We start from the raw sequence: 24,883 nt of genomic DNA on the forward strand, positions 1-24,883 counted from the left end.
AGCAGCTACCGGCAGCTTACCACAGGCGGCAACGTGAAGGCAGAGAGCTATTTTGGGGCGCTCCTTTTATGTGCTCATCAAAGGGGAGTGGTTACATGATCTGATGGGCAGGTGGGCGCCCAGGTGTGGCCCGGTAGGGACATGAGATCACACAGGGCTGTGGTGAAGGCTTAGTCTTCCAGGTCACAAATCTGATCAGTTTTATCCTCTATGTCTACCTACATCATTGTCACTATTAACTAGGGAAGTTACGTTTATTTTATCTGTAAATAATTCATGTCGTCTATTGACATTATTGATCATTCTGAAGATGCATTTAAGGTTCTCTGTAGGGGCTCAGATCTTTCACATTCCTACCCGCAGAAGGTGGGCATTTGAAAGTTTTGAAGAACAGAGTAAGGTAGATTTACTTCTGTTTTGAACAAACAGATGAGACTGCTTTGCCCAAGCTCATGTCAGGATGGACTGTCAGAATACCCATCGATAGTGCTATTTATCCCCAGATTGCTCTGAGCAATGGCTAGAGGACATTGATGTATGAATTCTTTAGCTGCTCGCTTGACACACAGGAAGATTCCTGGGAGACACACCTCATAGGACACTTCCCAGGGTGTCCTGCCATAATTGATACTCAGTTCCATCTGTGGAAGCACACACTTCCTGGCTGACTCCCTTCCCTTCCCTGTGTTACTGCTCCACTATCTTGTTTACTTTCCAAGTAAACTTTTGGTACAGGAATGTCTGTCTCTGGATCTGCTGTTGAGGGATAGCACACTGAGATGGGATACATCATAAATGATGGGGGGAAAGTCGGGGAGGAATAAGAATGAAAGCACAGATTTGGGGTAGTTCAGGGGAAGCAAAAGGCCAGCTTACAGGGTTAGAACCAACACTCCAGTGATGGCCGTGCTAACTCTCTTACCTGTGTCATCCTGCCCTCGCTAAGGTTTTTTTTTTTTTTTTTTTTGACATTCCTAGCCTTAGCAACATAGGTCTCAGAAGTCTCATTATAGGCCTATTTGGAAAATCCTTTATGGTAAGGCTGCTGGGCTGGTCTTTGATTCCCAAGGGCGATAAACTCTCGAGCTTCTTGAAAGTAGATGGAGGCAAAGGAAGCTACCAGTGCTAATATGCACTGTGATTCTGGGAACAAGGGTATTCCCAAAGCACAGAGATACCAATAACTGTCATTTTCAGAATTACTGTGGTGGTGCTGGTGATGCAGGCTGCTCAGAACTGTTGCTTGCTTATCTAGAGGACAATGAGGTTTCTGGAACCATCCAGATGGGTTTAGGCCAAGAATAGGCTTTTTCCTGATACGGCATGAGCTTTTCCAACATCATCATAGAACTCATAGCTCAGCCTTACCTTTGCACCAAGAAGACCAAGGCTCCTATCTGACACCTTGCCATTGTCTATTGTTTCATGACTCTATCTCCAAAGTAGAACTTTGTATTACAAAGCAGAATACTAGAGGGGAGGCTGTGTCTTAGGTGGCTGGGGAGTAGGATAGGGGAAAGAATATCTTTAGCAGGCTCCTATGAAAATACTTTCTACAGGACTGGCGAGTAGGAGAATGAAACCAATATACAAAAGGACCTCTTAGCATTCCAAGGAAACAGAGACATCCAGCTTTCAGTGATGGTTAAGGCTGGTTTCTGGTGACATTAGCACCACTATCATCTCACTGGCCAGAGGACAATGAAGCCCTATTCAGTCTCTCAATTAGCAAACATCAGGAAAAATGTAAGAATTAGTTTTCAAGTACTTTGAGATTTGGAATGGTACTTACATGCTTTTGAAATTTAAATGATGGTATAAACGTGGACAAATTGAAGGTAGATGATTTTTTAGAATAAATTAGTTGGAAACAGTTTTTTGTATCCAGGAGAATATTGTAATAATGTCTCTGATTACTGGAAAAATAAATTAATAAGGTGATCTAGAAAGTAATTTTTCCTAAATCATGATGCTCTTTTCAGAAATATGTAATAGGAAGGAAGGAAGGGAGGGAGGGAGGAAAGAAGGGCAAGAAAATAAAATCAGGCATTCACTTGTTCCTTTGGAATTATTTTTAATAAACAGTCATTTATTACAATTTTTAAGCTATGTAAAGTCATGAAAAATATGATAGAAAGTATAGAAATAGCTTTAACATTAAAACATCTCAGTAAGGAGAATGCTAGATGGGGAATGTCAGGAAATAAATTGGTTTCTTTTATTAGGATGGTAAAACTTCTGTGTTTTAATGCATTTGCATTCAGAGTGATCCATAGCCTGGAACCATGCAAGCAGAGCCAGGTACACATTTCCACTGAGACCCAGTGAACTTCGACTTTCCTTCGGAGGAATCATAAGTATAGGAGGCAGGTGCTTGATCGCAGCGAGCTTCTGTCTCCTCATCTAAGCTGTTGGGCCAGGAGGTCTCCAAGCTCCTTTGATTCTATAACACTGTGGCCTAGTTAGAGGCCACTGGTGAGCCGGAGGGGAACTCTGATTGGCTTCCACTGGGAAGAGGTTTAAATTGAGTAACTATGTCACAGTGCCACCAGTTTCTGGGTTCAGACTGGCATGAACCCTCAAATTTAAGGTTCCTTGAGAAATGGTCTCCGAGATTATTATTATGACTGCCTGGCATGCAAATATCCTTTCTATTGGGAGATAATCCCAAATTAGGTGGTCTGCAGAGCCTTTGCACTTGTTGCCGAGGCTCCCTGCACGCCAGGGCCTGGGCTTGGGCCAGAGCTACAACCCAGAAACACACAGAGTTAGAGCATTCCAGGCGGCCTCGCAGTAGAGGTGGGCGTGCAGCAGCACATCATCCTGCATCCCATAGTGCTGCTGTACCCAGAGGGCCCTAGGACCAGGCTGCATCCTCCCTGTCTCGCTTCCCTGTGTGCCCACCCACTCTCTAACCTGGTTCCCAGCCTTTCCATAGGTTCTCATTAACACTTCCTTTAGTCTGAAAAGAAGGAAATGTGTTTTTACAATTTAAAGTTACTCTAAGGTGCCTAAAAATGAGTATTATGTAAGCAAGGCTAGTTACTTTATATTTTTGTCAATTTATTTTGGGTGATTTAGACAGGGAAACCTTTTAATAATGCCTAAAAATATTACCAATACATTCAAAGCTTTTTAAGATTTTAAAAATTAATAAAATGCTAAAATTTAAACTAAAGTTTACAAAGAAATGTGCCAGAAATGATACTGAAACCAAATACTTTAAGAAACAACTTAAAAATGAATCATGACATAAAAATGTTAAAGCAATCACGTGATATACTGAAATCATTTATATGAGGGGACTTGAAAAAGTTTATGAAAAATATGCATTCTCTTTCAATGCTGTTTTTCCAGGAACTTTTTGAATATGTTAAAAAAAAAACAATGATTGGAAAGAATGTTATTTCTGGTCAATCTGTGATCTTAAACAATTAAGTTTTTGTTTTTTTGGTTTTTCTTAGCAATTCACTTGGATAGTGAAATTTTAGTCACAAAATCTATACAGGACAGTCACTCCTTTTCCCAGATGCTGATAGAAGATCGAGTAAATTTCATACGCTTAATTTCCAAAATAACTTGGTAAATCTAGAAATAATGACCATAGGGTCGATGGTTGATTGGTAGAAGAAGCCTTCACTTGCTTATATGGTGTCGTGTGCCTTTGGATGTCCCTGTGTTTTAGGGCAACAAATATAGTACCAGAGTGTGATTATTTGCCTTGGGCAGAGAGGCCTGGGTCGGGCACTTGTGAGGTGCAAAGAAGGTTCTCAAGGGCCAGCCCTCCAAGATGATTTCCTACAGAGAGTCCTATCAGGCCGGAATGGACAATGCAGGGGGTGACCCTCCTATACTCTTTGGTACAAAACATTTTGGTTCCATAATCTATGGGTTTTTTTAACCGGAGGAAAGTAGTGAGCTAAGTCATAATAAAGTAGTCTAGTGAAAAATGTCATGCCCACACTAGCACAAAACAGATCTGAGTGTGTCACAAATTCTGTGATATAGTGTGTATTCAAAAATTCCTTTTGTGGAGACAGAGGTGGAAAGAGAGAGAGCAAGAGAGAATGCCTGAGAGTTGAGACGATTTTTTGTACAATTATATTAATTCTCCCAGGCTCAATAACACCAAAACTAGAAAAGAAGATTCGATCAAATTCTTTGCAAATTCTGAGTCATAAAAAACTTCTGACTAGTACTGTGCATCTCATAGAACTAAATTAGAGTGCATAGGAGGATAAATATGACTGATTTTGGCAAACAGATCAGAGAATGTCCTTTTGTCAGCCAGTGCTAACTGAAACGGCCGTCAGACTTTTACAGGCAAAGCAAAAGCTGAGGCGTGTACCCAAGTGTGTCTTGAAGGGTTACTTTGACATTTGAAAGTGAAACTCAGCATTAGAAGCCAAGCTGTATCCGGTGAAAAACAATCTGTGAGCTGTGAAACTGCAAAACAATTTTGTGGATCAGTGAGGTCATTTCTTGATCTGTTTTTTTTTTTTTTTTTCTCCAACAGCACTATGACATTGATGAAATTGCTGCATTTGGGTGTTCTGATTCTGTTTTATCCATAAAAGAAAACTTTTTGGTGATAGAAATGTCATCATCATAGCTTTCCTATTTATGACACCTTTTCCTTAAAATAACTTAGGAAGGTGATGCATGTTTGGTGAAGTAAATCAGATGCGTTCTCTTCCTAGCTGACAGTATTATCAGTTAGCTAAGTGTCTTTCCACGTGTTTATATCTATGGGAAATGCATGCATATTAATTTGCAAAAATGGCTAAGTTTTCTTTCCATCCCTGTAGGTACTCCTATTATTTTTGCTCTTCGCATCACAAATCTGGGATCCACAGGGATGAAGTCCTTTGGCTCACTGGGATATGAGAAACATGACAGAGAGGGCAAAAGTCACAGTGGGGCAGTAAGCCTGATGAAAAGCACTTGAGGTTGGTGCTTCTAATCACCACCTGAGTTATTGCACATCTACAATTATGCATACCGCTCCTCTGTCTGATGAAACGAACAGTGCACAAAAGAATTTCTGAAGTCTTTGGTTAAAGGAATAGACCTTTCACCAGGCGCTTTGGAACTTTAGGCTTTATATGCAACAAAATCTCTGACATCTTTAGCTATGTATGTATAAATATATGCTTTACTTTTAAGAGGACAACCATTGTGACATGGACCGTATGAGAGTGCTTAATCCCTTTTTATTAAAGAGCTGTTAGATACAGCTAAATAGACAAAGGTCTTATAACTCTCACCACTCACCTTTTTAAACCTACTTTCCATTTCAGGCAAGATTCTGCTTCCACAAATTCCCAATGATCTCATGTTTGCTTCATCTTTCTAGCGTGTGTGGATCATGTAGGAGAATCACAGGAATTCTTTGATTATGCTTTTTTTTATCTTCAGTTTTCTTTTTATTTATTTTTAACTTTTATTTAATGAATATAAATTTCCAAAGTACAGCTTATGGATTACAATGGCTTCCCCCCCATAACTTCCCTCCCACCCGCAACCCTCCCCTTTCCCAATCCCTCTCCCCTTCCATTCACATCAAGATTCATTTTCGATTCTCTTTATATACAGAGGATCAGTTTAGCATACATTAAGTAAAGATTTCAACAGTTTGCTCCCACACAGAAATATAAAGTGAAAAATACTGTTTGAGTACTAGTTATAGCATTAAATCTCAATGTACAGCACACTAAGGACAGAGATCCTACATGAGGAGTAAGTGCACAGTGACTCCTGTTGTTGACTTAACAAATTGACACTCTTGTTTATGGCATCAGTAACCACCCTAGGCTCTTGTCATGAGCTGCCAAGGCTATGGAAGCCCCCTGAGTTCACCGACTCTGATCATATTTAGACAAGGCCATGGTCAAAGTGTAAGTTCTCTCCTCCCTTCAGAGAAAGGTACCTCCTTCTTTGATGGCCCGTTCTTTCTATTGGGATCTCACTCACAGAGATCTTTCATTTAGTTTTTTTTTTTTTTTTTTCCCCAGAGTGTCTTGGCTTTCCATGCCTGAAATACTCTCATGGGCTTTTCACCCGGATCCGCATGCCTTAAGGGCTGATTCTGAGGCCAGAGTGCTGTTTAGGACATCTGCCATTCTATGGGTCTGCTGTGTATCTCAGTTCCCATGTTGGATCGTTCTCTCCCTTTTTTATTCTATCAGCTAGTATTTGCAGACACTATTCTTGTTTATGTGCTCCCTTTGGTTCTTAGTCTTATCATTACGATCAATTGTGAACAGAAATTGATCACTGGGACTAGTGAGATGGCATTGGTACATGCCACCTCGATGGGATTGAATTCGAATCCCCTGGTATGTTTCTAACTCTACCATTTGAGGTAAGTCAGCTTGAGCATGTCCCAAATTGCACATCTTCTCCCTCTCTTATTCCCACTCTTATATTTAACAGCAATTACTTTTCAGTTAAGTTTCAGCACTTAAGAAGAATTGTGTATTGATTACAATATTCAACCAAAAGTATTAAGTAGAACAAACAAAAAAAATACTAAGAGGGATAACATATTAAGTGGCTCATCAACAGTGAGGGTGAGGGCTGATGCTTTAACATGGGTATTTGCCTATTTTCAGAGTCATAAAAATTAATTTTTAAAAAAATTTAATATAAAGAAAACAGATTTCACATATATGATAGGTACTGTTCTATGAAGATAACCATACTTCCCTCCTTCCTCTTTACCTCCCTCAATCCCCCTTCTTGTTGCCTACGTCTTTTTCTTTAATTTTTGCAAAAAATATAATTTCAGTCTACTCTATAATGCCCCACTAACTGTAATATTTAACAAGTGAAAAATAGAAAGCTCAAAATTCCTCAGGAGTATTAAATAAGGGCTTAAAAAAGAATCACAAGATGGCTGTTTAGCTTTTAAACTTTAGCCGGAACTACACCAATCTGAAGCCAGGAGCCAGGTACTTCTTCCTGGTCTCCCATGCAGGTGCAGTGCCCAAGCACCTGGGCCATCCTCCACTACCTTCCCAGGCCACAGCAGAGAGCTGGACTGGAAGAGGAGCAACCGGGACTAGAACCCGGTGCCCATATGGGGTGCTGGCGCTGCAGGCCGAGGATTAACCAAGTGAGCCACGGCGACTGCCCCTGGTTACTTTTCTTTATACCCTATTCTCATATATATCAAGGCTGCCAGTCTCTTGATCTTTCTAGTCCTTAATTATTCAGCCTCTTTACTTATCTCCCCGACCTATCTGGTCTAAATGTCACGATTCATCACTTTAATAGTCTCTTGCTAACTTGATCAACATCTGCCTGTTGACCATCTACCATGCCAGTCTGATAAGGCTCAGATTACTTATATTGCTGTCCAACTATTTTTTTCTCTTATGCTCAAACTGCTGAACACTAATATGGAGTCATGATAAACATGATCTTCAGCCCTGATCAGCCCTCACTGCTACTCAGCCAACACATATTTTCAGTCCTAGATCTCATTTCCAGTAATGGCTGTTTTGGAGTTCATCCAGTCTCCCTGCCTCGTGTATGAAAACATTCTTCCCAAATTACCTCTCTCACCTTCTCTTTTGCCAAAAGAGCAGAAGTCTTTAGGCAGAAACTCCTCATCTTCATGAAACCCATCTGCAATCTTAATGTGTGTGTATATGTATTGCTGGATTCTGGTGAAAGCAATGTTCCTCTTTGTGCTTTTACCTATGCTTTCCATCCTATTCTACTCCTGATTCTTCATGGAACTCACACCCTTAACTTTCCTTTTGTCTTCAACTTTTCCTTCCCTCTCTACATGCATTTTCTAGTCATATCCCTTTTCTTTATGACCAGTGCTTTAAGTAACCAGATTCATATATGGTTTGTTTTTTTTTTTTTTTTTTTTTTTTGGCAGGCAGAGTTAGACAGTGAGAGAGAGAGACAGAGAGAAAGGTCTTCCTTTGCCATTGGTTCACCCCCCAGATGGCTGCTACTGCTGGCGCGCTGCACCGATCCAAAGCCAGGAGCCAGGTGCTTCCTCCTGGTCTCCCATGCAGGTGCAGGGCCCAAGCACTTGGGCCATCCTCCACTGCCCTCCCAGGCCACAGCAGAGAGCTAGACTGGAAGAGGAGCAACCAGGACAGACTCTGGCGCCCCAACCGGGACTAGAACCCAGGGTGCAGGCACCGCAGGCAGAGGATTAGCCAAGTGAGCCGTGGCACCGGCCCATATATGTGCTTTTACCAGTCATGAGTATATACAGAATTTATTTTTTCTCTATGGTGTGAGATAGAGAAGGGGTCAAGTTTCAGATTTTCATATAGATATTTTACTGCTCCAATACTGTTTATTGAAAATAATATACTTTCTTCCACTTACTATAAATCAAATGTCAATACTTGCATCTCTTACCTTCATAATTGATCACAGCCTTATTAGCTTTATGGTACCATCAAGACAGTGTCCTTTTTTGGGGTAGGGATGGAGTCTAGTTCTGGTTCTCCTCAATGATCTAGAATTTATGTGACTCAAATTTTCTGATTTTTAAGAAATAAGTCCCAGTGTCTGCTGAAATTCTAATTATTTGCCTTTATCTCCTTAAAAATAGAATACAAAAATATCCTAAAGTTATGACTTAATCATTGAATCTGAAACTCTTATTGGTCTATTTCTGTGTATGTTGTTTTCGTTGGTTCTCACCTATATTACCTTTCTCCCCTGGTATATAATCTCTAGTATATGCTAGACTTTGTATTTGTAAAATTGCTAGCAATCAGTGTTTGAGACTATGACAGTTCCATTATTCTCCAGAGAGGTTTGTTTCTTTCAGGACCCTGAAGATTAATAACCTGGCTCCCCTGAAGTCCAGTTGTAGGCATTGATATGATTTGAATCTGGGCCACCCGCTTTCAAAGGACAGGTCTACTTCTACTTCACACTTACGTCCCCTTCAGAGGACCCTAAGAAAAAAAAAAAAATAAAATAGAAATAGATAAAAGTAACACTGCTCTGGTTGAAATCGAATGACACAATCTTCAACATGGAATTAACACTCCTTTAGCCTTATCCCAGCTCCCATAATGGTTCTTAAAGCCCCTCTAAGGAGCTCAGTTCTTCTAGAATATCTTTTAAAACTCAGGACATATAGAAATGACCATTTAGATTTGCTTTAATAAAGCTAACCTGGGTAGAAGAAAGGCCTAAGCCTTGTGTAGAATTCCTTTATATATTGTTAGCTTTATTCATGTTCAAGCCCCTATGAATAAAATTTGCGCTGAGAGTGATAGAACCCAGAGGATGCATTTGGCTCAATATAAAGTGGTGGTATTCAAATGACTCCAGACCTCATTTTCTTTGTAGATGAGTAGAATATTTCAATTATTTATTTACTGAAAAAACACTTTTAGAGCACATATGATGTCCAAGACTTTGAAGATATCTATTTTTAAAAAAGACAGCAGTGTGTTTTTTATGTCACAGGCCTCTGCTTACATTACATATGAAGGCTGTTTTAGCAATATCATTTAATGTTTTGCTCAAGCACCAAGCTTTCAGTAAGTCTATGTTTTTATTCCTTCAGTAACATTTTCAGTTCAGTTTCTACACTTTCTACTTTTATCTGGGTTTTAAATGTTCATCTTTTATCAGCGGCACCCTTTCCCTTAGCTCCCTCAGGTGGAAGCACCTGTTCTTTCCTAGCTCCATCTGCTGAGCCTAGGTGGTTGGACCTGTATCCTTTGCCTGTCCACAGATTTGTCCCAAGCATGCTCCTAGCTCAACAGCAGTTCACCTACTGACAGTGATATTTCCTTTTTTTTTTTTTTTTAAAAAAAAGATTTATTTATTTGAAAGAGTTACACAGAGAGAAGGAGAGGCAGAGAGAAAGAGAGAGCGAGAGAGAGCTTTTCCATCTTCTGGTTCACTCCCTAATTGGCTGCAACGGCCGGAGCTGTGCCAATCCGAAGCCAGGAACCTCTTCCAGGTCTCTCATGCAGGTGTAGGGGCCCAAGAACTTGGGACATCTTCTACTGCTTTCCCAGGCCATAGCAGAGAGCTGGATAGGAAAAAGAGCAGCCGGGACTCGAACTGGTGCCCACATGGGATGCCAGCACTGCAGACGGGGGCTTTACCCACTAGGCCACAACACCAGCTCCTGACAGTGATGGTTTCTAATCCACCCACCGGTCTTTTCTCATCAGCTCCCTGCCAAAGCAGATTAGCACACTATGAGATGTAAATAATATATGATTAGTGACAACAAAATATTCCCCATTTTCTTACCTTTGTTGCCAAAGTTTACCCCCAGAGTGGACACTTAGCTTTGTGGTTAAGATGCTGACATCTTCCCTAACAATACCTGGGCTCAGTACCTGGCTCTGGCTCCCAACTACAGTTTCCTGCAAATGCGATCCTGAGAGGCATCAGTGATGGCTCAAGTAATGGGTTCCTGCCTCTCAAATGGGAGACCTGGATTGAGTTCCCAGCTCCTGGCTTTAACCCCAGCCTAGCCTTGGCCATTGTGTGCATTTGGGGAGTGAAGTAGAGGATGGGAGCCCTCTGTGTTTCTCTCTGTCTCCTTTTTCTGTCTCTGCCTCTCAAATAAAGTAAAATAAAATTTTAAAAGATTACTTTCCAGAACCAAAGCAGTATCTAACAGCTGTTTCACAGCTGGGCCTCAGCATTCCACCCTGTTCTTTGTCCTGATGATTTATCTAATGCTGTCACAGTTACTTTACCTTTCATCCTTCTTGTCCACTTCAGCAGAATTATTTATGTGCCGTGTCTTGGGCTTGGTCAGTATCAGGAAGCATGAGGTTTGAAATTAAACTCTGAGGTTTTTCTTTTGCTCAGCCTTTTATTGTTCTATATTTTTCAATCCTTCAAGCCCACTAAACTTCATTGTGGAATCATTTTTAAATCTAGCTCCCTGACCTAGTTTATTTTCCCAGGTTCCTTATTGCTTTCACTTTCCTTTACTTCCAAATACAGCATCTTCATAACTCACAGTTTTCTCACTTCCTCTTTACTCTGACAAATGATAACATTTAATTTGTGATTTAATATTCTGGATATTCTACACATGACTTAGGTCTTTTCCAACTTCCTGGAGAAAAGGTGCATGATGCTGCTGATGAATTTGATTTAACATGTGGGCAGGTGTCTGGCACAGCAAAGTTGCTGCTCATGTCCATAGTGGAGTACCTGGATGGAGTTCTGGCTGCTCTACTTCCGGCTAATGCACACCCAAGCAGGTCCCTGCCACCCACATGGGAGACATAGATGGAGTTGTGGGCTCCTGGTTTTGGTGTGGTTCAGCCTTGGCTGTTGAAAGCATGTGGAGAGTGAACAGGCAGATAGATCTTTCTCTGTTGCTCTACTTTTCAAATGAAAATGAATGGAAATAAATAAGTAAAAATGTTTAAAAATGCATTATCTCTAATTTCAGTCAACTTTTATTAACCTTCCTTTAAATTTCCCCAACAATATCTGCTTCTATTCTCCACCAAGAATATATCAACCTTCTCTACTAAGTTTGGCAGATAATCCATTACCTATTTCACAGAGAAAGGAAACATTACCACGTAGAAATGTTTTTATATCTTATCTCCACTCATTTTTTCCCACCACTGAAATTGAAGAAATATTTTTCCTGAATTGGTTGGTTAATTCTTCCACCTATGTTTTTGATACCATTTCCTCCTGATTTTACTCAGGTAAGCAGCTTCATTATTTATTTCTCCATTTCTTTTTCTTTCTCTACATGAGTTCAAAATACTCAGCCACAGATATATTTATTATTTACCCTTTTTGAAAAACTCTGTTCCACCCAACTTTGTTCTTTCCCTTCAGCACTGATTGGTCTTTCCCACTCAATTGATTAAAATAATAATAAGCCTGAATTTCCGCCTCTACGTCTTTATTTTTCATACATTACTACCTTTCACTTATGCCCCTTTTGTTCTAACTTTTTCTAATATCACCGGTGAAAAAGTATCTGTTTCACTTATTCAATGGCTTCTTTGCTGTCTTTATTCTTCGATCCTGGCTATGGTTTTTAACAATACTGATCACTTCATCTTTCTTGAAACTCTTCCTTCAACTTCAGGATAGTTTCGGTTCTTAGTCTTCCTGCAACTTTTACCCACTTTTTTCTCTTTCTTCTTTATCTTACTGTTAATTGGTATTTATCAAAATTCCAACTTCAGATCAATTCTTGCTCTGTACCCTGGCTGTGAGTGTTTAACTGTCTTTTCAGTTACCATCATTATGATCTTATCCTGGCCTTCCTTTGAGCATCAGGCCCACAGTGCTGTTTACTGGATACTTCTCCTGGTCGCCCTCCTGCTGATGCACCATAGTTCTGATTTAGACTTTCCTTCCATGCTTCTCCCGACAACTCAGCCCCCAGTGAATCCTCTTGCATTTTCTCTGTTACTAATCCCCCACTTCCTCCATCATCCCAGGTAGACACTCTGGATCACACTGATAGCTCCTCCTTCGCCCCCGTGAATCGGTGGTCATGTCCTCTCAGCCCCATCTGCAGAGACTTTTCACTTGCTGTGACTTTCTGCTTGCCTCTGACCCTTCTGATCAAGGCATACCCCTCCTGTACGCGTCCTCAGCCTTGGAGGTGACCTGCGTGGGTCCTGTCTCTCTGTTCTCGAGCTCCGGCTCTGCTGTTCTCAAGTAGTGTTTCTACAATTGTTCCAGATGATGTTCCATTACTGTGGAAAAGAAAATTTAACCGAAGAGAGAGTGAGTTATTCCCGTATGTTAGTCAATATTCTAATGTGCAAGCGACATTTGATTTTATTGGTATTCTTATCTTTTTAAACATTGTTTTTAGACTTCTGGAATTAATGGTCGGTCTGTTAAGAACACATTCATGTCTATAAAGTATGAAATAAGGATGATATAATATGAGTAAACAAAACTCAAATAATCTTCATTTTCATTTTTAACTTGAGAAAGAGAGAGCTCTCACCTGCTAGGCCATCCCTCAAGTGCTTGAGGCAGCTGGGGCTTGCCTAGGAGCTGGAAGTGCAATCCAGGCTTCTCTCATGAGTGGCAGTATCCTGACTCCTTGAGCTATTACTGCTGGGTCCCAGGGTCCCAGGGTCCTGCACAGGAAGCTGGAGAAAGGAGCCCGAAGTGGGTATCAAACACAAGAATTCCATATGGGATGTAGTCCCCTTCAATTTTTTAAAATTGCAATATTACTTTTTAATTATTTACTTATTTATTTGAAAGGCAGAGTGACAGAGAGAGGAGATAGGTAGACAGCGAGAGATCTTCTATGTGCCAACTCTCACTGCAAATACCTGAGGCAGCCTGCGCTGGACCAGGCTGAATCCAGAAGCCAGAACTCCATCCAGGTCCCTCATATGAATGGAAGGGATCCAAGTCCTTCGGTCGTTATCCACTGTCTTCCAGGAGCATTAGCAGGAAACTTGATTGGAAACACGGAGTAGCTGGGACTTGAACTGGTTTATTTATTTATATGAGAGCCAGAGTTACAGACAGAGAGAGGGAGAGACAGAGAGGTCTTCCAACCTCTGGGTTCACTCCCCAAATGGCCGCAATAGCTGGAGTTGAGTCAGTCAGAAGCCAGGAGCCAGGAGCTTCTTCCAAGTCTCCCACTTGCGATCAGGGACCCAAGCACTTGAGCCATCTTCCACTGCTTTCCCACGCGCATTAGCAGAGAGCTCGATCAGAAGAGGAGCAGCCAGACTCAAACTGGTGCCCATATGGGATGCTAGTGCCGCGGGTGGAGGCTTAATCTTTTATGCCACAACATCAGCCCCATTGAACTGGCATTTTGATATAGGGTGTGGGGATCCTAATCTATGGCTTACTTGCAGTACCATAATATTTGCACCTCATTATTTTTAATAACAAAATTCAAAGCAACTAAAATGTAAAATGGAGAAATATTTAAATTTGTTTAAAATTATTGTAACAGACATAAACAAATTACAATATTTACACTGACCTTTTAACAGATATCTTAACCACTGAATCCAATGCCTGCCCTGTAAAATCATCTTAAATTCTGATTGTGATTATTTACCAGTCCTCCATTCCATCAGAATTTTCTCAGTCACTGGAAAAAGGAAGGAAAGGTAAGAAAACCCTACCATTCACAAACTAGATGACCAAGAGCTGATTCTTCTGAGTGCTCTCTCTCTCTCTCTCTCTCTCTCTCTCTGAAAGCTTTTAGAAAGCCCAGCCGCTGCCTTCTTTGTTCTTCTGTTCCTGATCTGGACACTTCGATATTGTGTACTTGGTCACAGAAAACTTAGAGTGAAGAATAACACGAATTAAAAGATTAAAACTTTGTCAGTGCTATTACTTATTAAACTTCTACTTAAAACAATGTTGATCAGATGCTAAGTAAACAAAAGGACTTAGGATTCCAAGCATATGCTAATTAGATAAGAATCATTAAAAGAAGATCTGTATCAATGACTAAGGCTTGACAGCTGTAAATCTAGTTTTTTGTCTTTGGTGTATAGTTTGAATTGATAAAGGAAAGCACAGAGCTGCGATGGTGGTGGGTTTTTCTAAAAGCTTATCTCAGGGGCCTGCACTGTGGTGTAGTGGGTGAAACCTGCTGCACTGGCATCCCACATGGGCACTGGTTCAAGTCCTGGGTGCTCTACTTCTGATCCAGCTCCCTGCTATTGCTTGAGAAAGCAGTAGGAGATGGCTCAAGTTCTTGGGCCTCTGTATCCATGTGGGAGGCTCCGAAGAAGCTCCTGGCTTCTGGCTTCAGATTGGCACAGCTCTGGCTGTTTCAGCCAACTGGGGAGTGAACCAGCAGATGGAAGACCTCTCCCCGCCCCCCTCCTTTTCTCTGTGTAATTCTGACTTTCAAATAAATAAATAAATAAATAAATCTTTTTAAAAAAAACTGTGCATATCTCAGATGTCAAAAGAAGCCTGTTTAACAATGCATGAATTAATTATGGAGTCAGAATGAAATTCGGTGTTTTCAGCTCTGAGTTCTCCACACCGTTGAATAGCTTTAGATCGCAGTAAGATTATAGCAAAGCATTTAATGAAAGAATTTTGTTTTGAATGAGGAAATTTAACATCTAAAGCTGAAACTGATTATGTCCTCTTGATTATGTTCATTAATTATGTGTATGCATGTGTGTATTATAAGATATGTATGGCTCAAATGGGTTCAAATGAAGTGTTAAAATTGATTTTAAAATACAAACCAGTGTCTTCACACTGCTTTCAGTTTTTAACTGATCTTGTAGAGTTACAATGTAGGTGGAAAATGTCTTTTCTAAAGTATGTATTTAGCATTGTCTTATTTAGAGATAAAGTAATTTTTGGACATTTTCTAAACTGCCAACAGTATGTTGAGCTCAAAATCATGGCATTTGGTTTCTTCTCTCTTAAATGTCATGGTGCAAAGTTGACCTTACATAAGACTTGAAAATGCTGTCTGTGTGGTAAACTTAAACCTCTATTGTTTCGGATGGGTTTCAGAATGTATGTTAGCCAGTTTAAGATCCAGTGACTAACACTGTTATTAATATATGTCTACAGTGGCATTGTTAGTCACCAATTCTTTGGATGTGTAATGAGGTGAGACAGAGCAACTGCAGTATATTTTTGAAACCAAGTGTGGTGATCTAGTCCGAGTGTGTAGCACAAACCTTTCCTACCACTTAACACTTTGTACGATTTTTCCAAATTATTCAGCAGAGTGAACATTCCTAAGAAGCAAGAGTGAGGATAGGTAGAAGTATATAACCTGTCTTGTTAGTGAGGGAATGCAGTCCCTCAGAGCCAAAGGGATTCCCCCATGTAGAATCTTGTAAGTGCATTTTTGTGGTTTTTGTAAAAACTATTGAGGATCAGTATCTTCCTTCCACGATCTTTAAATTTGATATCTCCAGTTAGGGCAAATGTATTTACTAAAATTGAAATGAGGAGTAAGAAATCTAATCAGAACAAATGAGTCTTTGAGTAGAGAAAAATCTGGAGGGAAATTTACCGTTACTTCTCAGCAAGTCCAGTCGTAACTCTGGTTACCTTTGGGAATTCCATCGTCACTCTTTGGAGTTTCCAGGCAGTAAAGGCTTTCACACAGTCCAGGCACATGTCTGTAGTCAAAGCTGGTAGTCTGGGTTTTCTTCTTCCTAAAGGTCACTCCAGTTTTAATCTTCGTAAATGAACCACTGGCTTTGTATCCAATGTGTTACCTTAGAGCACATTTATTCCTTTTCTGTCTGAAATGTTGATTATGCAGTTACATGGGACAGTGAAATGTCATTCACACTTACTGAACTGGAGAAAGTTTCTCTTTGCTCATGTCCTCACTGTGAACTACACTCAAAGTTTTCCTGCCTGTAGGGTATCAGAGCTTTTAGGTCAACCTGAAATTGAGGGTACCCAAGACCGCTTTTCTCAGGAAAGCAAGTCGGGGCTGGGGAGGTTTGAGTGGAGTCACTAATTACAGAGTGTCTAAGTAATGCAAATTGTTGAAGTTCAAATTAAATGATATCTGTTCACGGCTGTTTTCTAAATGGTTGAACTGCACATGCCTAATGCTTGAAGTACTCAAGATACAAAAGTGAATGTCTGTTGTGTCTTTTAGGTAATTTTTAAAATTATTTATTTGATGGGGCAACATTGTGGTGTAGCAGGTAAAGCCGCTGCCTGCAATGCCTACATTGTGGGTGTTAGTTCATATCCTGACTGCTCTGCTTCTGATCCAGCTCCCAGTCAATGGCCTGGGAAAGCAGCATTTCATGGCCCAAGTACTTGCCACCCACGTGGGAGAACCCACAAGAAGCTCCTGGGTCCTGGCTTCAGCCTTGCCCAGCACTGGCCACCATGGTGATCCGCAGAATGAATCAGCAGATGGAAGATCTCTGTCTGTCTGTCTCTCTCTCTCTGTGTAACTCTTTCAAAATAAATAAATAAATCTTCTATAATATTATTTAAATAAGGGAGAGAGCTCTCATCGACTGGTTTACTTCCCACATGCCTGCAACAGCTGAAGCTGGACTGGGGCTGAAGCCGGAAGCCCTGAACACAGTCCAGGTCTCCTGCTGGGTGCTGGAGCATCATTACTTGAGTCACCACTGCTGCCTCCCATGCTCAGTATCAGCAGACAGCTGGAATCAAGCCTAATAAGCACTCCAGTGTGGGATGCAGATGTCTTAACGGCTCAGCTCTGTTTAGAGAAATTTTGAATCAAAGAATTTGGAATCTTTTTTATTTTTTTTAACTTTTATTTAATAAATATAAATTTCCAAAGTACAGCTTATGGATTACAGTGGCTTCCCTCCCCCATAACTTCCCCCCCACCTGCAAACTTCCCATCTCCCGCTCCCTCTCCCATTCCATTCACATCAAGATTCATTTTCAATTATCTTTATATACAGAAGATCAGTTTAGTATACATTAAGTAAAGATTTCAACAGTTTGCACCCACACAGAAACACAAAGTGTAAAGTACTGTTTGAGCACTAGTCATAGTGTTAATTCACATTGTACAACACATTAAAGACAGAGATCCTACATGAGGAGTAAGTGTACACCAAAAGTTGAGTTTGGGGGAGATTTTCCTGGTGGTTGGTAAAAATCAATCATATTTCTTAAATTAGAGTATGTTTTTCTTCAGTTTGGGAGCTGGCTTGCATATACTGTTAGTGTGTTATATAATGCTATCTTTCACTTCCATTGCCTGATTAATTCCTCTTACGCTTCAGAGTCAACTTAAACACTTCTTCCTGGGAGATGCCAGCCCTTAAACACTCAGCCTGAGTCTGGCTTCTTGTTATATGCTCTCTTAGGCCTTTGCACACATTAATCACAGGCTATCTCAAGTACTAATGCAAACATTATTCATGTGCTCACCACAAACAATTCTTATCTATTTTTATAATGCAATTAGATTTTTTAAAAAAGGGTGTATTGTATTCATTTGGAAGGCAGTTAACTTTTTAATACATCTCCTCCACTAAATTGTGTCTGATTTACTAACTACAAATAGTTTCATGTGCCTAGCACAGTGCTTTTTGTACTTAACAGATAATCAATGTGTATATGTGACTAAAATAAATGAACAGTGTAGAGGAGGAATACCTTATCTCAGAAAATAATCTATACTTTCTTAATTGTACACTGTGCATTTCTTCTAATGGTTAATTTTCTCCTGATCTCTTTATATTTGAGCATAGATTTGTCCTAACCCATGAAGATCAATCACTGTTGCTGGTGATCCACCCTGCAAGTCCCATCTAATTTCTGTGCAGTTTCATCCCTTTTAATCCCAGCACAGCTTTGTGCACAGTAAACTATAAGCAACATCATTTTTAATGTTGGCTCAATAGATAAATAACACAATAGAACATAAGTTTCTGTTCTCGTCTTCTTATGTTGACCCTCAGAGCAACTTACTCTGGTTCTTCTTGCTTCCTTTACTGACCCCCTCCCTCTGTTTCTGCTACAAATTAATCCAAATCTAATTTACTTCCATGCTTACACTGCCTGTTACTTTATGGTGGGTTTTGTTTGCTCATGTATCTAATTTCACTGGATTTTTAAAAATCCTAATTTTTTATTGCAGTCAGAATTTCTAGTCTTCTTCTTAAGGCTTCTGGATTTTCTTTAGGGAGGACTATCTTTATGGAAAAAATTAATTTTTATTTTCTTCTACGTTGGATTTATTTTGATATAGGGAGTGAGGTAGCAATCCACTTAATTCGTTTTTTTATTTCTCTAAATGACTCTGATTATCCCAATGTCAGTTATTGCATAAGGCATTTTTTATCTCCACCAAAACCAAATAGTTTTTATGGTTATAGCTTAATTTCATTCTTTTATGCCTTTTCCCAACATATTTATGTGTTGTTGGCATTCTTCTGTGTTTTGGTAATATTCATATGGTAGTGATCATAATACAGTTTGCTAACTAGTAGTACTTCTTACATCTTTTGTTATTTCTGGTACACCTGAATTCTTATTGATCAAAATTTTTTTGCGTGTTTTCTTATAAACTTTAGAATCAATTTATACTGTTGCAGATAATTGTTGGGGTGGTTTTACTTTAATTTAGGAAGAATTGATGTCATTTAAATATTCTACAGTTCTTCCAAAGAATTATCTTCCATTGATTCAAGACTTCTTATACAATACATTCCTGTGTAGAATTTAAAGCTGTCTTTAGGCAAAGGCAGTCCCTGAGTCGCTGAGTTCTTGTGTTGGGGCCAGCAGTGTGTCGATGGTGTGCCGTGGGGCCTGCAGAGATCCCATCATGTCCACTGGCTAGTCCAGGGGTCCAGGCACTGTTCCACGGCAGCTCCACCAGACTCGTGAACTGGCCCACAGTCTGAGCCCCAAGTGTATGGCATCTTGAGGCACCTGCAGTATTTTGCTTGGGCCAAGTGTTGTGGGGCTTGGGTTGCAGCTCCAAACAACTTGGGCATCCCCAAAGCTAACTTCCCTGAACAAGTCGAGAACAGCCTTCCATTCGAAGTCTCTGGCATATTATTATGGATGGGCCCTTGTTGGAAGTGGAGATGTGCATAAGATGGTGGTGAGCATAGTCTGGAACCCATACTCCAGGAATGTGAAGAAGTCCATGGAAACTCACATCACGCATACCTTCAAAGAGGACTTTCATGGGGAAATCCTCAATGTGGACATTGCTAGCTACCTTAGACCAGAAAACAACTTCGATTCTTGAGAATCACTTATTTCAGCAGTCCAAGGTGACACTGAAGAAGCTAAGAAACCATTTGATTAAGCAGAACATTTGAAAGTCAAAGAGGATAATTTCTTCCAGGTGCCTAAAAACAAAATATGGCCACTGATGAAATATAACCTTATTTATTCCTTTACTGTTTTCTAGTATTTTACTGTTCATAACTATGCAATGTCATCTTGGTTATAGTTCAGAAATCAAACACTTTCCTACAGCTGTGAATTAGTTTAAACAGTACAGTGTAGTCACATATGTGTCAGCTGTTTAAACCCATTATGTTATAGCACTGGAAAGATTAACTTAAAAATCAAGATCATTTCTTATGTAATACTTTGATTAAGATGTACCACTAGAAAGATACTAAGTGTCTTATAACAGAAATGAAATATATGTGAGTAGGGGTAAAAAAGCAAGTCACTCATTTAAATTGATAGCTGGAATTCTCATGGTAAGATACCAGCATATGTGATTGTATAGCATATGCTACTAAACAGAAGCCTTTGGAAAATGAATGCACTAAATAAAAGTTTGATAGTTTACTATAAACCTAAAAGGGAAAACCCAGACTTTGTATTTTTGATATTTTTGTGCATTAATATATTATTACAGAAATGAAGGCTTTTGTGAGGTGTCATTTGACTGATTCCCTTTATGACATCAGATCATCATACTGTTTCCATTCTTGTGTAGTATTGCTTCAATTCTAAGTGGTTGAGACTCTCTGCCTATCACTCTGTTTCATAAGACAGCAAATTGAGTGTTTCAAATCCATAGGCCTCATATTTATGTTGAATAGTGCTTCTTTCCTCTTTCTTTTAAAGTCTTCTAAGATTTATTTATAGAAAAGACAGCCCTGCAATGGCTCAGACAAGAACATGGTTGAAGCAGACACCGAGAATTCAGTCCAGGCCTCCCACACTGGTGGCAGGAACCCAGCTCTGACTCATCACTGCTGATCCCCAGGGTCTGCATTAGCAGGAAGCCAGATCCGGGCGTCAAAGCTGAGACTTGACCCCGCACACTACAATGAGGCACATTGGTGTCTTAACCAGCATCCCAGCTGCTAGACCAAACAGCAGCCTATCCTTTAAAAGGTGCATATTCAGGCTAATCCTGAATATTAACAAAAGGCTAATCCTCCGCCTGCGGCGCCGGCACACAGGGTTCTAGTCCCCATTGGGGAGCTGGATTCTGTCCTGGTTGCCCCTCTTCCAGGCCAGCTCTCTGCTGTGGCCAGGGAGTGCAGTGGAGGATGGCCCAGGTGCTTGGGCCCTGCACCCCATGGGAGACCAGGAGAAGCACCTGGCTCCTGCCTTCGGATCAGCACGGTGGGTCGGCTGCAGCGCACCAGCCGTGGCGGTCATTGGAGGATGAACCAACGGCAAAAGGAAGACCTTTCTCTCTCTGTCTCTCTCTCTCTCACTGTCTACTCTGCCTGTCAAAAAATAAAAATAAAAAATAAAAAAGTGCATATTCTTGTTCTTGAGCATTTTCCTTGACTTTGTTACTTTTTTCCTTTAAACCATTGACAGTGTCACAGTTGATTACATTTGAAATATCCCACAACCCTGCACTTAAGATATTGCATCTGTTTGTACCTTTCCATCATTTTATGAACAGTGATTAAGTGCATATTTGAATTGCATTTTCAGAAAGGTCAACAACAAACTTCATCATTAGACTTCCTCAATATTTAAATGAACACATAACTGCTCCTTGATATGTGCTTGTTCTTAAAGACACAAAGTGCTTGCTTTCTCCTTAGGGAAACTATTTAAGGTCCAATTAAACTATGAAATACTTAGAAAGTTATTTAGTTTTAATGCAATCATATGTTCCTGAGCAAATCTAAACTGTTATAGTTGCATATGTGCAATGTAATTTAATACTAAAGCGTGCTTGTAGTTTGAAGAAATGTATAAATAAAAGCTTTAGCTCAGTGATCTTCATACTGTGCATTTTTCCTCCTACTCTGATTTTTGGCCGCTTGAGTCTTTTGTTTATGTGGGCAGATGTTGAAAGCACTGGATGCTTGGGAAGTCAAGATTACAGACTGCTCTGACCCCCCGTAACAGCACATTGCATCACTGATCACGTTAGTGAGGCATTTGCTTGTGGCATGAATGGTTCAGGATAGGGACAGAATTATATGGAAGGGAATTTTAATTATGAGTTGTTACAAATAATTCTATAAGCTGCATACCTGAGAGAATTAATTTTAATAAAAATAATTATAAAGTATATAGAAAAATATCCTACAGCTTTTGTTGGAGAAGAGCGAAGTATGGATAATTTAATCAGATTATGTTTTACTTTGTGGTGGTATGAATTTATGCCAAACAACACAGTTTGGCTTTTTCATTGCTTTATGAAAATATTTAGAAGATACAGTTTCTTTCTTTCTTTTTTTTTTTTTTTTTTGACAGGCAGAGTTAGAGAGTAAGAGGGAGAGATAAAGAGAAAGGTCTTCCTTCTGTTGGTTCACCCCCTAAATGGCCACTAAATGGCCAGCACACCGCGCTGATCCAAAGCCAGGAGCCAGGTGCTTCTCCTGGTCTCCCATGCGGGCGCAGGGCCCAAGCACCTGGGCCATCCTCCACTGCACTCCCGGGCCACAGCAGAGAGCTGGACTGGAAGAGGAGCAACCGGGACAGAATCTGGCACCCCAATGGGGACTAGAACCCTGTGTGCCGGCGCCGCAGGCGGAGGATTAGCCTAGTGAGCCGCGGCGCCAGCCACAAGATACAGTTTCTAATGTTAGAAATTCTATACTTGAAAGAAGCTTCAATTATCAGTGGTTTTATGAAGCAAAGTTAAAAACAATTATGGAGAGTATAAAAACAGATTGACCTCCACCTTGTGGCGCCGGCACACTGGGTTCTCGTCCCGGTCGGGGCACCGGATTGTCCCTCTTCCAGGCCAGCTCTCTGCTGTGGCCAGGGAGTGCAGTGGAGGATGGCCCAAGTGCTTGGGCCCTGCACCCCATGGGAGACCAGGAGAAGCACCTGGCTCCTGCCATCGGATCAGTGCGGTGCGCCGGCTGCAGCGTGCCGGCCGCGGCGGCCATTGGAGGGTGAACCAATGGCAAAAGGAAGACCTTTCTCTCTGTCTCTCTCTCTCACTGTCCACTCTGTCTGTCAAAAAAAAAAAAAAAACAGATTGATGTTTGTTTTGTATAAAGTATATGCTTTTTTTCTCTCTCTCTGTTTAGGAAAAAAAAAAAAAAGCTTTCTTTAGACAAGCCCTGGTCTGGGCTATTTGTTTGCTTGTTTGTTTGTTTCTCCATAATTTTATGTTTTTTAATCACAGATGATATCTTTTTGCCATATACTTTGTCATTTATTTTTGTATTGCAGACTACTGATTGTTGGAAATTACTTAACAAGTCACTATAATGATTCCTTTTGTCATTAGTAATAGTCTTCTAATCAATGCTAAGGTTTTCCTGATATACACATTTTTCTGTTGTTTGCAAATAGTTGTAATTGTAACTTTTCCTTTATGATTCTTGTATACTTTATCTTTTTCTTGCATAGTCACATGAGATAGTAATTCTAGAATAATCTTAAGTAATGATGTTGAAAATAGTTACTTTTATCTGATTACTAATTATAATTGTAATTCTTGCCCCACCATGATGTTCAGTCAAGATATGAGCTATAAAACTCAAAGAACTAATTCATCAACTTCTATTTTGAAATTTCTGATCATTAAACTAATTTAATGATTATAGATATGTGTGGATTATGTGAATATTTCTAGGTATTGGGTATAAACCATCTTGCACTTCTCGTAAAAAATCCTACTTGCCATGGTGTGTTATTTCGTATGCTGTTGAATTTTATTGTATATATGTTAATTTGAGTTAGTGGGTAGCATGGCCGTTTCACTGAGTTTGACTCCTACTGGCCCACTTTAGAGAAGCCATTTCTCTCTCTGGAATTTAGTTTCTAAGGAAAATACCTTTTGAAACAAATACCAGCAGTCTTCAAAAATGTTTATAGAAATGCATGTCATAAAGAAATTAAGTGGATTTCAAATATTTTGTCACAAAAATAAACATCTTTTAATTCTATTTGTAACAAAGCCATGGAATCCTTTTTTAGCTCACTCTGGCTTCTCTATGAGTGACTTTATTAGAGGAAAGGTTTTCCATTTTGCCATGCTGCAGTTGCCAGCAAAAAGAATGATAAAAAGCAGAACGAAAGTGTAAGTATGCAGAGATGAAACAGGGGACCCCTGAGCACAAACATGGCTTTTTTCCCAGTTATTCCACAGATAGGAAGCATTAATTTTTTAACTGCATTAAGGAAGTGAGAATCAGACTTTACTCTAAATACTGCTGTTTTTATATTAACTGAGTTTGAAAATAGAATCATAGGAATTGAAAGTACTTCCAGAGTTTTTTGGACATTCCCTGTTTCCTGGCTGGCCCTTTCCAAACCCTGCCCAAAGCGTGTCCTGCTTGCTAAGACCCTGAGACGGAGACACTGACAATCTATTTCGTGATGTGGGGTTGTGAGGAAATGCGTCACAGCCAACCCACGTGCAGTCTGTCCACTTCTGTGGTTTTCCTATCTCAGAGGTAAGATATGTTAAATTAATCTTTAATTATGAAATATTAGTATGAGACAAGACCTGCAAATGTCATCAAGGCTAGTTATTGCCAACCAGAAGTATACTCAAGATTGATAAACTAATGGGTTTCTACCTTGACCACAGCATGTGGAGAAGAAAGATGTTAAAAAGAATTACTCAGGTATCAGAAAATAGACTTCCTTTCAACAGTGGCTTATACATCCCAGGTTGGGCCCTGGTGCCTGGTCAGCTGTACACCAGATTATATGAGCAGTTTGTTAAAAGTCCAGATTGTGAGGTGCCCCTACTCCAGTAGGACTGTATCACTCAAGTGCTCCCCTAACTTCAGAATCCATGTCAAAACAACACTCCCACACCAGCCCCTGGAGAAAGAATTCCTGCACATCTGCCTGGCCTCTGCTGGTGGTGAGGGTGGAGCGCAAGGACGGTTTCCATTACCTAAGAAAGCAATTGTTCTTCTTCAAGAGATTTTAGTTATCATAAAATTCTTCCATATACTGAATTACAATATACTTCTCCTTGATCTTATTCATTGGTTCAGTACTAAGCTGTAGAAAACAAATAGCAAAC

At 40.1% G+C, this 24,883-nt stretch overlaps 1 pseudogene; it reads left to right on the plus strand.

Annotated features, from left to right (window-relative positions):
- Positions 1 to 276: 276 nt before the first annotated feature.
- LOC149125260 (riboflavin kinase pseudogene) lies at positions 277 to 19,861 on the plus strand (annotated as a pseudogene).
- The last annotated feature ends 5,022 nt before the right edge of the window (positions 19,862 to 24,883 follow it).

This window comes from Oryctolagus cuniculus, chromosome 7 (genome assembly GCF_051225735.1).
Source record: "Oryctolagus cuniculus isolate XC-2025 breed Fujian yellow rabbit chromosome 7, ASM5122573v1, whole genome shotgun sequence".
Taxonomy (NCBI): Eukaryota; Metazoa; Chordata; class Mammalia; order Lagomorpha; family Leporidae; genus Oryctolagus; species Oryctolagus cuniculus.